At 49.6% G+C, this 14,387-nt stretch overlaps 1 long non-coding RNA gene across 1 annotated transcript in view; it reads left to right on the forward strand.

Moving 5' to 3' along the window:
- Positions 1-14,099, forward strand: part of LOC119954410 — a 94,048-nt gene extending 79,949 nt beyond the window's left edge. The window contains exons 2-3 of the long non-coding RNA XR_005458239.1: positions 10,331-10,442; positions 13,879-14,099. This is a non-coding gene — a long non-coding RNA (uncharacterized LOC119954410). The remainder of the gene's footprint in view (positions 1-10,330; positions 10,443-13,878) is intronic.
- The last annotated feature ends 288 nt before the right edge of the window (positions 14,100-14,387 follow it).

The following is a 14,387-nucleotide window of genomic DNA, read 5'->3' on the forward strand; positions in this document are numbered from 1 at the left end:
CAGTCCCGGTCCTCGCTGGCCAGTTCTGCCGCATCCTTTTCCACCTCTGTGAGGGGCCTGAGCTCAGGCATTCCCCCCTCCAGCCTGGGATCTCTCCCTATTGTGGATGATCGTCTCCTGCAGAAAGACAAATGGGCAGGCTGCTTGCAAGGCCAATGCCAAGGCTGATGGTAAGAATGCCTGACTGTGTGTGCTGTGTGGACCTCTGTCGGGGCTGAGCATGAGAGCTTCACAGGATGAGAGATGTGTGAAGATGTCAAAGGTGCGAGAGGCTCAGCGATACTGCCCTTTGCCATAATGGTGTGTGACATGCAGGTGGAGTGAGACTCTGAGGGCGAAATTCTCCGCCCCCCACGACGGGTGGGAGAATAGCGGGAGGGCCTTCCCGACATTTTTGCCGCCCTCCCGCTATTCTCCCACCCCCCCGCCGAAGTCCCGACCCGAATCGCTGCCGCCGTTTTTTTACGGCCGGCAGCGATTCTCAGCTGTTAGATGGGCCGAAGTCCCAGCCCTTTCCGCCGTTTTTACGAACGGCAAACACACCTGGTCTTGCCGTTCGTAAAAACGGCGTCACAAACTCGCTTTTTATAACCATGGCACCGATTGGCACGGCAGTACCACGGCCGTGCCAAGGGTGCCATGGGCCCGCGATCGGTGGGCACCGATCGCGGGCAGCGGGCCCGATGCCCGCGCACTACTTGTCCTTCCGCCGCCCCGCAGTATCCATTCGCGGGGCGGCTGAAGGGCAACCCGGCCCGCGCATGCGCGGGTTTCGCGCAAAAACGCGATGACGTCACCCGCGCATGCGCGGGATGGAGTCTTCCAAACTGCGCATGCGCGGCTGACGTCATATGACGCGTCAGCCGGCGCTAACTCCGGCAAGCGGGCTTAACGATTTTCGTTAAGCCCGTCTTGCCGGAGCCTACGGCGTCGGGCTGCTAGCCCCGACCGGGGACCAGAATCGGTCCCCGGTCGGGAAGGGGCGCGCTGCCGTAAAACCCGCCTGGGTTTTACGGCAGCTTTACGATTTCTCCCGTTTTGGGAGAATCTCGCCCTGTGAGTGTCTAATGGGCTTGTGAGAGAGAGCTGAAAGTGAGGAGAAGGTTGACTTACCCTGGCAGAGCGGATGAGAACATCCTTTCTCTTATTGCTCTGGGTGGAAGTCCCGGATCTCCCAGAATGTGTCCACTACATCCATAAGTCCGCGATGGATATCGTCACTGAACTTGGAGGCAGTCAGATTCTTTTCTTTTGGGATATCACTCACTACAAGATTCCTGGGCTGCAGAGAGTGAATGATGTGCAGGGTTGCGGTTTCAATAAGGCAACTGGAAAGATGATCCATTGAGGTCTCGGCAAGGTAGACGAATCGCAGCCTAACCCACCACAAGACACGATTTGCTTCATGTTGGGTGGCATGGAGGCACAGTGGTTACCACTGATTCTTCACAGCACCAGGGACCCGGATTCGAATGCGGCTTTGGGTGACTGTGTGTAGTTTGCATGTTCTCCCCGTGTCTACGTGGGTTTCCCCCGGGATGCTCGGGTTTCCTCCCACAGTCCAAAGGTATGCAAGTCGGCCATGGATTGGCCATGCTGGATTGCCCCTCAGTATCCACAAATATGCAGGTTTGGTGGGGTTACGGGTTACTGGGGATAGGGCGGGGGTGGGGGTGGATTGGGCCAATGTAGACTGCTCTTTCGGAGGGTCAGTGCAGACTTGATGGGCTGAATGGTCTCTGTTGTGTTATGCTGCTTCAGATAACACATGCTGCCAATTGATGCAGTCTTAACTAAAGGATGCTCCAGACTCTGAAATTAGTTCAACGTGTTTATTGAACTATTAACACAGTTCTCACATGAGTTCCACTCTCTGCTAATCTAACTGTAGTAACTCAGTCTAACTGTACCAGCTTTCTCTAAGCCACGTGCTGGTGTGTGCTGCTGCTGATCAACCCTGTCTAACTCTCTAGATGTCTGCCTGTGGAAAGAGGCAGGGTGTGAGTGCCTCATCCCTTTTATAGTGTTTATGCCATGCCTCCTTGTGGTGATGCCACCTCTGAGTGTCCTGACTGCCCATTGGTTGTGTCCTATTCTTAGTGTTCATTGGTTGCATGTTTGCATATCATGACAGTCTCCTTCTGCACTGTAAAGATTCTATGGAATTAATAGTTCTATGGAACATTCATACATCTCAAATGAGCTGAAAAGCAGACAATCTGGTGCCGTAACTCACCATGTCGCTCAAAGGGGTCCATGGGGTGTTTCCCAGCCATCACCCTGGTACTCTCAAAGCACGGTCAAACCAAAGCTCAAAATTGATTGATTGATTGGTTTATTGTCATATGTACCGTGAAAAGTATTTTTCTGTGGCCAAGGGGACGTATACATTATGTACACAGTAGACAAAAATAATAATCCACCAAATACATTGACAAATAAGTAATTGGTCACTTTAATCCAACTTTAATAAAGCAACTTTAATATAAATTCCAAACTTTTCAATTCAATCTCTCAAGAAAAGAAACTTATGCTTGGCTTGTTTTTTATGGCCTCACTCACTTGTCGTACAGTTTTTAGTGATTAATGTAATTGTACCTGTTTGATCCTCATTCTAATCCAGGGGTGGGCAAACTACGGCCCGCGGGCCGCATGCGGCCCGCCAAAGGTATTTCTGCGGCCCACCAAGTCATTAAAAAAAAAAATTTTTTTTAAAACATTTTTTTTTTATAAATTTTTTTTTTAAGGTTAATGGGGGTGGGGGGGGGGGCTGTTGGGTTACTTACTGGTATAGGGTGGATACGTTGACTTGAGTAGGGTGATCATTGCTCGGCACAACGTCGAGGGCCGAAGGGCCTGTTCTGTGCTGTACTGTTCTATGTTCTATATGAGGCGCCCAGAATCATAACCGGGTGAAGTAATTATTTTACTTAATATACTATGCGGCCCTTTGTGAATTGTGAATTTCTGAATGTGGCCCTTGCATGGAAAAGTTTGCCCACCCCTGTTCTAATCTATCGCGATTTGCACCTCCCAAATGGCAAGTGTTCTCTCTGTTATTCTTGCCAAAATACTTCTACTTTGTGTCGAACTGTATGTGCCTATTATTTGCTCGTTCAGCAAGTTGATGAATATCCTCCTGTAGTTTGTTGCTCTCTTCCTCAGTATGAAATAACCCCTCTCCTCTGACCCCCACCCCAACCCAACAATTTGCTGCCATCCACAAATGTACAAACTGTGTTTTTGATTTTAAAGTCCAGACTGTTAATGTAATTTATGAACAGTAATGACCCCATCACTGAGCCTTGTGACAATTCTCCTCACCTTCTGCCACTCTGAATAATTACCCTTTATTCCCAATCTCTGCTTTCTGTCCCTGGGACAGCTAGCAATCTATTCTGTCACTTGCCCCCTGACTCCACATTCTCTGGCCCTTTTCATTGGTCTATTATAGGGCATCTTATCAAAGCCTTTGGAAAACCCAGATCAATTACTTCCACTGCATCACCACATCACCCTGGTAACATAGAAACATAGGAGCAGGAGCAGGCCATCCAGCCCTTCATGTCTGCTCCACCATTCATTATCATCATGGCTAATCATCCAACTCAGTAACCTGTTCCTGCTTCCCCCCACCCATGTTCTTCAATCCCTTCAGCTGCAAGAGCTGGTATTGGAGCAGGGAGGGTGGACGTGGAAGCATCAGTCGCCCGGGGGAAGGGTGAGGTTGTGGGAGTGGGATGGGATGTCCGTGCCAGACAGGCCCCCTCGGCGGTGAACCTGGAGGTGATTATAGTGTCCTGTGTGCAGCGGCCCTGGCACAAATGTTGTGCCACCTCCTGTGTCTGCCTGTGCCCCTGCTCATCCCAGCCCTCCTCCACATCTTCCTCATCGGACAAAACCTACTGTTCATCTCCCTCCTCCAGCCCATCAACTCTCTGCTGCGCGATGTTGTGGAGGATGCAGCAGACCACCACGATGCCAGCGACCGTCCCAGTACCATACTGTAGGGCCACTCCGGAGCGATTCAGGCACTCGAACTGCATCTTCAGGACACCAATGTACCATCCGATCATGGCCCTGGTCGCTGCATGGGCGTCATTGTCGCGGGTCTCCACATTGGTGGAGCCGTAGAGTAGCATGGTGGTTAGCATAAATGCTTCACAGCTCCAGGGTCCCAGGTTCAATTCCCGGCTGGGTCACTGTCTGTGCGGAGTCTGCACGTCCTCCCCGTGTGTGCGTGGGTTTCCTCCGGGTGCTCCGGTTTCCTCCCACAGTCCAAAGATGTGCGGGTTAGGTGGATTGGCCATGCTAAATTGCCCGTAGTGTCCTAATAAAAGTAAGGTTAAGGGGGGGGGGGGGTTGCTGGGTTACGGGTATAGGGTGGATACGTGGGTTTGAGTAGGGTGATCATGGCTCGGCACAACATTGAGGGCCGAAGGGCCTGTTCTGTGCTGTACTGTTCTATGTTCTATGTTCTATTGGTCTGTGGCCTTCGAATAGGCATCGTCAGCCACAACTGTAGCGGATATTCTCTGTCGCATAAGAGTCAACCCCTCACTTGGGGGTGCACCTTGAAGGTGATGGGTGTGCCAGGATGAAGGCACCATGCACAGTGCCTGGGTATCAGTCACATATACGCATGATGTGTATCTCGCGGTCACACACCCGCTGCAATTTCATTGAGAGGAACGGCTTTCGGTTTGTGAAGGTCACCCCCTCATGTGCAGGTGCCCAGAGGGTGACATGCATCCCGCCGATCACTCCTTGGATCTGGGGCATTCCAGCAATGGTTACAACCCCGCTGCCCGGGCAACCTGGTAGATTCGGTCCACATCAAAGTCGATATAGTTTACCGACCAGCCATGCAGGGGGCGTGATTCTACGTTGCCCAACGACGGAATCATATTCGGCAATCGGGTGGAGAATCCCTGTTTGCGACCGAATAGGGGCCGGTGCCGTTTTTTCGGATGCTCTGCCCCCTCCAAATCGGCGTCATCTAGGAGCGATCCTCACAATGTTGCGACGGCATCAGCAGAACGCTTTGAGGCACTCCCCCGATGGGCCGAGTTCATGACGACACGGTCACGTTTTCGTAAACCTGGCATGGCGGCTGCGGGCGGACTGTGCCCAGCACTGCCACAGTCGGGGGGGGGGGGGGGGGGGGGGCGAAGCCATGCTGCTGGCAGGGGTTGCTTTAGATGGATGGGGGGATTGGTGGGTTGCGGTCCATGGTGGCGAGGGGGGTCCAGGGGAACATTATTTGGCCGTCCGGTACGTGTGCGGCCGGCGCAATGCTGTATGGCACAATAATGTACAGTGCAATAATGTACGGCGCAATGCTGTATGGCACAATAATGTACGGCACAATAATGTATGGCGCAATAATGTACGGCACAATAATGTACGGCGCAATGCTGTACGGCACAATAATGTACGGCGCAATGCTGTACGGCACAATAATGTACGGCGCAATAATGTACGGCACAATAATGTACGGCACAATGCTGTACGGCACAATGCTGTACGGCACAATAATGTACGGCGCAATGCTGTACGGCACAATGCTGTACGGCGCAATAATGTACGGCGCAATGCTGTACGGCGCAATGCTGTACGGCGCAATAATGTACGGCGCAATAATGTACGGCGCAATGCTGTACGGCGCAATGCTGTACGGCGCAATAATGTACGGCGCAATAATGTACGGCGCAATGCTGTATGGCACAATAATGTACGGCGCAATGCTGTACGGCACAATAATGTACGGCGCAATAATGTACGGCGCAATGCTATACGGCACAATAATGTACGGCGCAATGCTATACGGCACAATAATGTACGGCGCAATGCTATACGGCACAATAATGTACGGCGCAATGCTGTACGGCGCAATGCTATACGGCACAATAATGTACGGCGCAATGCTGTATGGCACAATGCTGTACGGCACAATAATGTACGGCGCAATAATGTACGGCGCAATGCTGTACGGCGCAATGCTGTACGGCACAATAATGTACGGCGCAATGCTGTACGGCGCAATGCTGTACGGCACAATAATGTACGGCGCAATAATGTACGGCGCAAGCTGTAGGGCACAATAAAGTACGGCGCAATGCTGTACGGCGCAATAATGTACGCCGCAATAATGTACGGCGCAATGCTCTAGGGCGCAATGCTGTATGGTAGGACATCGCCGTGTGCATGCGCGGCCACGGACCCAGCAATTCTCCGGCTGTTTATGTCGGGAACACTGGCGCCACTGCTAGCCCCCTACCAGGCGGAGCATCGGTGCGGGGCGGCGCCGACTTTTACATTGTAAAACTAGACACCCCTTCTGAACATAGCCTCAAAATCGGAGAATCCATCCCAGGGTCTCCGTGATGGCGCGGATGCACTGACATCTGCGAGATCCCAGACAGGTCCCCATCCACTGCCTGGAAGGATCCCATGGTGGAACAGTTCACTTTGGCGGCCACTGGGAACAGGTGTCCTCTCCAGACCCCCGTGGATCCAGGTGTGCTATGATCCAATTGGTACACACGAGGCCCAATGCAGCGCCTCCTTCCCCCCTCCTTCCTGGCTGATGGATGGCCGGCTCTCCATCCTTACCGGTTGGCTCCTGTTCCTCAAGCTCCACTGCTGCAGGGCCTTCATCGAGCAGATCCTGCTTGTACAGCCTCAGTGCATCGCCCAGGACTGCGGCGGCGAGGCAGATGCTAATGATTCCTAGCTGAATTCTGAAATCTACTGTCTTCATGGGATGAAAGACATCTTAGCATGGTGCATACCCCTGTGTCCAACAGGCTACATGGTGGCCCCTGCTGCATTGTAGCCCCTGCTACTGTATGTTCCTTTCCCCCCACCCTCCCTCCTCTCCCATTACCAAACCCACCCCCTGCCATTCCCCCAGCACTCTGCCCTCTGCACAGCACCCTTGGCTCCGTCGGTGCCCGGCACGGCGGCGGGATCTCTGGCCCGAGCACCCTTGCCTGTCGGCAGAGTATTGGTGGCTGGTGCTACCCATGCCAGCAGTACACTCCGCGGCCCCCATCTGGTGCTCTCACGCCGGAGCTACTGCAGGCATCCCCCTTGGGTGGGCTGCGTGATACCCTGCAAAGGGTGGTGCTGGGTTGTGGGTGAGGGGGGGGGGGGGTGTGGTGCTGAGGTGGTAGTTGTAGTGGTGGTGTGGTGTGGGGGAGGGGGGGGGTGGGTCGGGCAGTTTGGGGGAACCCATGCTGCTGCTGTTGCCCTGCTTTTAAAAAACACATTTTGAGTACCCAATTATTTTTTTTCCAATTAAGCGACAATTTAGCATGGCCAATCCACCTAACCTACACATCTTTGGGTTGTGGGGGTGAAACCCACGCAGACATGGAGAGAATGTGCAAATTCCACACAGACAGTGACCCAGGGCCGGGATCGAACCTGGGTCCTTAGCGTCGTAGGCAGCAGTGCTACCACTGAGCCGCCGGATGTCGCCCTGCTTAACCACACGCCACGGTCGGCAATCAGTACATTGCTTAGCAAGATGGCTGCCTTGCAGGCTGCGGCAATAGTGGTCTGTGCCTGGGCACCTCAGTCCCATGGAGATACCCCGGCTCCATGGCCCATTCCCTGGTCACCCTCCACTACTCCCCCCGACCCTGGGAGATACCCCCAGTCAGCCTTTGGGAACACGTCCTACCTCCTCTCTCTCCTTCAGCAGCCGAGGTACATGTTTCCTTTTAAATACCGCAAGTGAACCTTGTCATCAGTAATTCCTCCTGACAAAGGTAGAGCTTTGCAAGAGGCCCAGAGAATACCGGCAGACCTGTTAATGGTACGCCAATAGCATTTACTGTGCATGCAGCATGAAATGCATTCATGGCAATGTCGAGGCACTGGAGAATAGCATTCCTTTGGGCGCCCGACACCGACCTCATTTTTCAGATAACGCGTGATTCTCCACCCAATTGCGCTTCGCGATTCCAGCATGGCTGGATGGAGAATCCCGCACACTGTTTGGGCCTCAACTGCTTTCTGTGGTAGTGAATTCCACTGGCTCACCGCTCTCTGGGTGAAGAAATTTCTCCTCACCTCAGTCCTAAATGGTTTACCCCATATCCTCAAACTATGACCAGTGGTTCTGGACACTCCTGCCATTGGGAACATTCCTACCCTGTCCAGTCCTGTTGGAATTTTATAGGTTTCTATGAGACCCCCCCTTATTCTTCTGAACTCCAGCGAATATAATCTTAACCGGCTCCATCTCTCCTCACACATCAGTCCCACGATCCCAGAAATGAGTCTGGTAAACCTTTGCTGTGCCCCCTCTACAGCAAGAACATCCTTCATCAGATAAGGAGACCAAAACTGCCAACAATACTCCAGGTGTGGGCACCAAATCCTACATAATTGCATCAAAACATCCCGACTCTTGTATTCCAATCTTCTCGCTATGAAGGCCAACATAGCATATGCTTTCTATACCGCCTGCTGCACCTGCATGCTCACCTTCAATGACTAATGTACAAGGACACCCAGATCTAGTTGCATATTCCCCTCTCTCAATTTGTGGTCCTTCAGACAATAATCTGCCTTTCTGTTTTTGCTACTGAAGCAGATAACCTCACAGTTAGCCACATTATACTGCATTTGCCATTCATTTGCCCACTTACCCAACTTGTCCAAATCACACTGACGCATCTCTGCATCGTCCTCACAGCTCACCATCCCACCCAGCTTTGTGGCATATGCAAATTTGGAGATTTTAATCCCCTCATCTAAATCATTAATATATATTGTGAATAGATTGGGTCCTAGCACCGATCACTGTGGTACCCCACTACACACTGCCTGTCATTTGGAAAAAGACCCATTTACTCCTGTTCCTTGTTTCCTGTCTGCCAACCAGTTTTCATCCTTTTCAATACCACCTTATCCCATGCTCTTTAACTTTGCTCACTAATCTCTATGTTGAAAGGCTTCTGGAAGTCCAAATAAGGCACATCCACTGGTGCCCCCTTGTCAACTCTTGGATTGCATGGTAGCACAGTGGTTAGCACTGGTGCTTCGCAGCAATAGGGACCTAGGTTCAATTCCTGCTTGGGTCACTGTCTGTGCGGAGTCTGCACCTTCTCCCCGTGTCTACTTGGGTTTCATAAGAACATAAGAACATAAGAACTAGGAGCAGGAGTAGGCCATCTGGCCCCTCGAGCCTGCTCCGCCATTCAATTCTGATCTTTTGTGGACTCAGCTCCACTTTCCGGCCCGAACACCATAACCCTTAATCCCTTTATTCTTCAAAAAAATATCTATCTTTACCTTAAAAACATGTAATCAAGGAGCCTCAACTGCTTCACTGGGCAAGGAATTCCATAGATTCACAACCCTTTGGGTGAAGAAGTTCCTCCTAAACTCAGTCCTAAATCTACTTCCCCTTATTTTGAGGCTATGTCCCCTAGTTCTGCTTTCACCCGCCAGTGGAAACAACCTGCCCGCATCTATCCTATCTATTCCCTTCATAATTTTAAATATTTCTATAAGATCCCCCCTCATCCTTCTAAATTCCAACGAGTACAGTCCCAGTCTACTCAACCTCTCCAGGTGCCCCCCACAGCCTGGAAAGACGTTTTTGTTGGGTGAATTGGGCATTCTGAATTCTCACTCAGAGTGCCCAAAGAGGCACCGGAATGTGGAAACTAGGGAATTTACACAGTAATTTCATTACAGTGACAGTACTAAAGATTATTATGACCATAGGCTGCTTTCCCCTTTGAGGGTGAGAGTTGACTGGTGGTGATTTAACCTGAGGATACGCCTCAAGCGAGGGGCAAGGTTGTGATGGCGGGCTTCATGAATAACCTCAGCCGGTACGGGAATTGAACCCATGCCATTTGCCTTGCTCTGCATCACAAACCAGTTGTTGTGAGTTAAACTGGCCCCTTTTGAGACAGTGGAGGGTCAAGAGAGATTTAAAAGGTGGTAGAAAAAAAAGGCTGGTTGATCCAAGAATTGTGCACAGATTTGGTAGTGAGTAGCAATGCTTTGTGTGGTCAAATCAAATCTGAAAATGAATGGCTAACCCACTTAGCCATAGCCTTTAATACAATCCCAGGTCAGATACCCACAATTTGTTACAAATCCAGATGAGACCCCAAAATATGTCACAATCTGGTTACAAACCAGAAACGTTTTATTATGAAAATAGACCCAATTTTAAATCCCAGTTACTCACCAAAGGAATAAAGCCATAAAATTCCAGTTTAAACAAGAAGAAATGTTACTGTACATGAGTTAACAAAGCAAATAGACAATACTCTGTATCTTATCCTCTCATATCCAGAATGAACATGAAACAACAGACGAATTGCGCTTGAACACTCCACAAACTGGACATTACATGGCAGAAACAACCAAGATAGGTCATCCGAATTTACTCAGTAACTCACCCAGAGGTCAGTGAACCACAAAATATCTTTCAAACTCTCTCTTGCTTCTTAGGGATTTCAGATTCTCTCTTTCAAAGTGCTAGCTACGGCAACTTTAATCTACCCGAGCTCCACGGTATAATCTTAGCCCAAAAGGCGTACTGTTCCAGATCTCCCTCAAATGTACTCCTATGCCATTCTTTCTTGTCTTCTTTTTCAACTGAGCTAACCTCCGACTGAGACTGGGTGCCCCTAGTGTTGACCAGGCTGCACGCTCTAGTGTCTAAACACAGGCATCAATCCATCTTCTCAGCTAAGACACTGAATGTGCCTTTGGGTTTTCCTGAGCCCCAACTGGCAACTTTAGCAATCATCATCCCTTCAATTCCATTGAGCTGAGGAGGATGTGTAGTGCAGAGTGGTACAAGGAAGTGATCACAGTTGGCCTGATCAATTATTGATACAATGTGTCTAGGGAGGCCACGTGAGATGGCAGTGTGAAGGGCATGTCTATGAAAAATGGTTGGGGAGTTTATATGGATGGCAGGAGAGATTAAGGAGGATAGGAAGATGTGAACTCAAAGGGACAGAACATAATGAGCTGACGTGAAGGTTGATAACCTTGACATTCAGAGGCTGAGATGGAAACATTGAAGATACCTCAGTGGTAACATTGTTATGATTTTGGGAGTGGGCAGCAGAAGACAAGGGTTTTAAATGAGAATCACGAGGTGGTGGAACACAGTGAGAAACTCAGAAAAGTACCAGAGAGGTGGGGGCACAGTTGGGTGATCAAATCCACACAGCTGTTGTGACAGCCTGGATGGGGCAAAGGGTGGAAGGTAGAGCCACGTGGAGAGGCTTCATTCAGAGGGAAGGTGTCACCACACCTCAGCCAGTTCTCTGTCAAGGTCACGATGTCAATGCAATCATCCAATAAGACCATATAATTTGTAGCTCAACTTAAAAATAGATTCAGCCAGAAATACGTCAATTGTCTTCATGCATCGATGTTCAGTGATTGAGAATGGCGGCTCTGTTGCACATTATACAGTTTTGAACTCCTTCTGTACTTTTGCTGAGTAGGTAACTATGTCACATGATACTGAGTCACACAGAATGAGAAGGTTCCTGCTTAAATCCCTGGCCTGGGATAAATTAGCTGCTTGCAGCTGGGTTGGACGATTACTTGAACACAGTATGGTGATTATAGGGAGAGGTAGAATTCATCAGCATCCCCGTTGTTTGTCTCCCAGCCCTCATACACCAGTGAGGGGTTTTCAAGGATAAGGGTGGGATGTGGAGTCAACCGTGATTCTCATTGTCCACAAGGACAGAGCATCTGGGCGATCGCTCAACTGAGCGGAGGTCGAGGACCATTGATAGAGTTGTAGCACCCCAGTGTGTGTCATTCAGGAGGGAAAGCATCAGAAAAATGAGCAGCATTTGGAGATGAACTGCAGATCCAGCAGATTCCTGCCATCATTCCCATTTGATATGACTGGCTGCTGAGCCTTTGAATGCAGTTTGTTTTAACCGGCTCTCCGCAGCTTGACTGTGTGACTGTTTCACACACCCACTTTCTACGGGGTGTCCAACATCAGCCAGATTCAGCGAATAAAAAAACAAGAGTCTTTTTCCTCAGGCACACATGGCTAAAATATGCAGACGCTGCTTCCAAGGAAAACATGCAGGAGCTTTCCAATCTCATGATGTTTTTTGAAAGCGCGTTGTTCTCTCTGGTTTAAATTTGGGTTGGATAGTAATGCTCTATGTGCAGGAATGCTTACTTGTGGAGCCAGTCAGATTTTCCTCCTTGTGCTGACACATGTTTACTTTCATAAAACTCATGGTCCTCAACAATTCACGCAGTAGAGCAATTAAGCAAATTCTAGGAATGCTTAGAAGCTGAGCTTCTATCAGGGTGTGACGTCTGATATCAGGCAGACATCAAAGGGAGTTAGGAGTCACCGGGTTAGCTACAGAAACTTATCAGAACCACAATCATAAGCCGTCTCCCAGATTGCTGGGATTTCTCAATTACTCATTGGACTCCATAACTCAATCCATTTTAAAGAAATTATGTTTAAGTCACAGGTTCTCCCGCAATGTTGTCTTTCCTGCACTGTATTTGACATTGCAGACAATTCAGCAGCTTTATCCTGAATATATGATGACGCAGAACTGAGAATTAAAGTGAGAACTACCTTGAGAATTTAAGTGGTAGTATTAACAGGGACAGGGGTAAATGTCCATGGGAGCTGCATCTTGTTAGGTTTTCATGCAATTCTTTACAGTGCAGAAGGAAGCCATTCAACCCATCGGGTCTGCACTGACCCTCTAAAAGAGCACCTGAAAGAGGCCCACACCCCCGTCCTATCCTTGCAATCCCATAACTCTACCTCACCTGCACATTTTGTGGACACGAAGAGACAATTTTAACACTGCCAACCTTTCTATCCTGCACATCTTTGGACTGTGGAAGGAAAGTGGAGCACCCTGGAGAAAACCCACACAGACACGGGGAGAACGTGCAGATTCCACTCAGTGACCCCAGGCTAGAATTGAACCCAGTCCCTGGCGCTGTGAGGCAGCAGAGCTAACCACTGTTTTGCTACATGTGAAAATAGAGCAAGGGCTAGGGGGTGACATTCAGCCCGTGTTCATCGTCAGAGAGAACACGGGTAGAAAATCCAGAGAGAATTTGTTTCCCGATTTTCCACGCCCTTTGCCGGAGACATCATGAGGTTTACACCCACAAAGGGCGAAAACCTAATTTTAATGGACATTCTTTAAATTTTAATACAATTAGCCAGCTCCTCTACCACATGACCACATGACTCCCCCCCCCCCCCCCCCCCCCCCCCCCCGGACACTGAATGTTCAAACCTCACTAATATGACATCACGTCAGCGAGGTGTACAACAGGTTCAGAAAGATCAGATTCAGTCGAAGGCATCCATCCAGGTTCGCAAAGATAGTATAGAATTGGGTAGAGAAATGTTTCTGGGAAGTGCCCTGGCACAAGTCGGGAATGCCAGGTTTGCAGTCATTTTGGCACAGTGCCAACCTGGCAGTGCCAACCTGTGCCAAAGGACAGTGCCCAGGGTGGGCCCTCGTGGCAGCCCCGTGGGGGATTCCAGTTAGTATGGTGGGGTGAGAGGGGGGAGAGTGGGTAGTGAGGAAGGAACTTGCAGGCACAAGGGAGAGTGGGCAGTGAGGGGGAACCATCGGCAATGCTTCCAACGTGCAATGGAGGAGCCCCCAAAGACTGTGCAGTGGGGGAAGACCCCCAATGATTGTCTGGGTGGGACGGAGTCACAGATACTTCAGTGCTGATTGCGGTGCCCTTTAAAGATGGCGCCCTGATCTCTGTGGAGAGTATTGAAGTGAACTGAGTATGTGGCCCTACCCCGTCAGAGAGATGGTGTAAACCACACCCGTTCATTTTTGTTTTACACAGCGAAACTCAAGATCTGGATAGAAAACTGGTCTGAGCATCTGAGGAGCCGGAGAGCTACATTCCAGGTTTCAGTCTGAGTCTGACACTTTGAAAAGATACATTAAGATTCTGCCCATTGAAACTGAGAAGCGGAATTGACTCAAAGTAACCTCATGTGGATAATGACTCCAGTCAACTTGCTTCTCTGTATAACTAAATGTCTGACATTTCTTGCATTTACAATGTCTCTATAGCATATAGGAATTGTGTGTCACATATCATCAATCATACTTCTCCATACATAAAGTTTATATTCATGTGTCTGATTGCCTCACGACCATCAAACAACTCTTGCAGTGGGACTATGAATACAAATGCTTGTTTTCATAAGGGATTAAAGAAAGTTAAATATAGCAAATGTTTTTTTTATCAATGAGAGTGTTCCTTTCTTTGAAACAGTGAATTCATCAGTCGGCACTGAAGAGTTTTATTTAATGTCATGTGTCCTGAAGTCTGCTCATGGTAGATAC

This window comes from Scyliorhinus canicula, chromosome 19, assembly GCF_902713615.1.
Source record: "Scyliorhinus canicula chromosome 19, sScyCan1.1, whole genome shotgun sequence".
Classification (NCBI taxonomy): domain Eukaryota; kingdom Metazoa; phylum Chordata; class Chondrichthyes; order Carcharhiniformes; family Scyliorhinidae; genus Scyliorhinus; species Scyliorhinus canicula.